This window comes from Schistocerca gregaria, unplaced genomic scaffold, assembly GCF_023897955.1.
Source record: "Schistocerca gregaria isolate iqSchGreg1 unplaced genomic scaffold, iqSchGreg1.2 ptg001142l, whole genome shotgun sequence".
NCBI lineage: Eukaryota > Metazoa > Arthropoda > Insecta > Orthoptera > Acrididae > Schistocerca > Schistocerca gregaria.
In genome coordinates, this window is record NW_026062474.1 from 108750 (window position 1) to 110000 (window position 1251).

Consider the following 1251-nt stretch of genomic DNA (forward strand, 5'->3'; position numbering starts at 1 on the left):
CCGTACCACAACGTACACTGACTGCATCGACAACCGAATGCAACTGAACAGCTGCAAGGCTCATTTCACAAACAAACGCCTGACCGACCAGCTTGGAAGGGCAGGAGGGGAGGGCGATATTCGTTCTGTAGCGGTACACCCTTCCTGTGGTTAGCGGGACTGTGTAGAAAGTACGCAACACTCGAAAGACCTTTATGTGAGGGTACGCACCATGGCATCAAGAAATACACATGACACCAGAGGATCCAAGCAGTGAACTATGTTCAGAGGGTTGCTGTTAGGCAAAGCTACATTCCTGTGACGTTACATGTGACAGTTAAGGTGCAGTGTAAGTTAGGTTAAGGTGCAGTGTAAGTTAGGTTAAGGTGCAGTGTAAGTTAGGTTAAGGTGCAGTGTAAGTTAGGTTAAGGTGCAGTGTAAGTTAGGTTAAGGTGCAGTGTAAGTTAGGTTAAGGTGCAGTGTAAGTTAGGTTAAGGTGCAGTGTAAGTTTAGGTTAAGGTGCAGTGTAAGTTAGGTTAAGGTGCAGTGTAAGTTAGGTTAAGGTGCAGTGTAAGTTAGGTTAAGGTGCAGTGTAAGTTAGGTTAAGGTGCAGTGTAACTTAGGTTAAGGTGCAGTGTAACTTAGGTTAAGGTGCAGTGTAACTTAGGTTAAGGTGCAGTGTAACTTAGGTTAAGAGTGCAGTGTAACTTAGGTTAAGGTGCAGTGTAACGTAGGTTAAGGTGCAGTGTAACTTAGGTTAAGGTGCAGTGTAAGTTAGGTTAAGGTGCAGTGTAACTTAGGTTAAGGTGCAGTGTAACTTAGGTTAAGGTGCAGTGTAGTGTTAGGTTAAGGTGCAGTGTAAGTTAGGTTAAGGTGCAGCGTAACTTAGGTTAAGGTGCAGCGTAACTTAGGTTAAGGTGCAGCGTAACTTAGGTTAAGGTGCAGCGTACTTAGGTTAAGGTGCAGCGTAACTTAGGTTAAGGTGCAGCGTAACTTAGGTTAAGGTGCAGCGTAACTTAGGTTAAGGTGCAGCGTAACTTAGGTTAAGGTGCAGCGTGGGTTAGGTTAGGGGCCAACGTGGGTTAGGTTAGAGGGCCACGTGGGTTAGGTTAGGGGCCAACGTGGGTTAGGTTAGGGGCCAACGTGGGTTAGGTTAGGGGCCAACGTGGTTAGGTTAGGGGCCAACGTGGGTTAGGTAGGGGCCAACGTGGGTTAGGTTAGGGGCCAACGTGGGTTAGGTTAGGGGCCAACGTGGGTTAGGTTAGGGGCCAA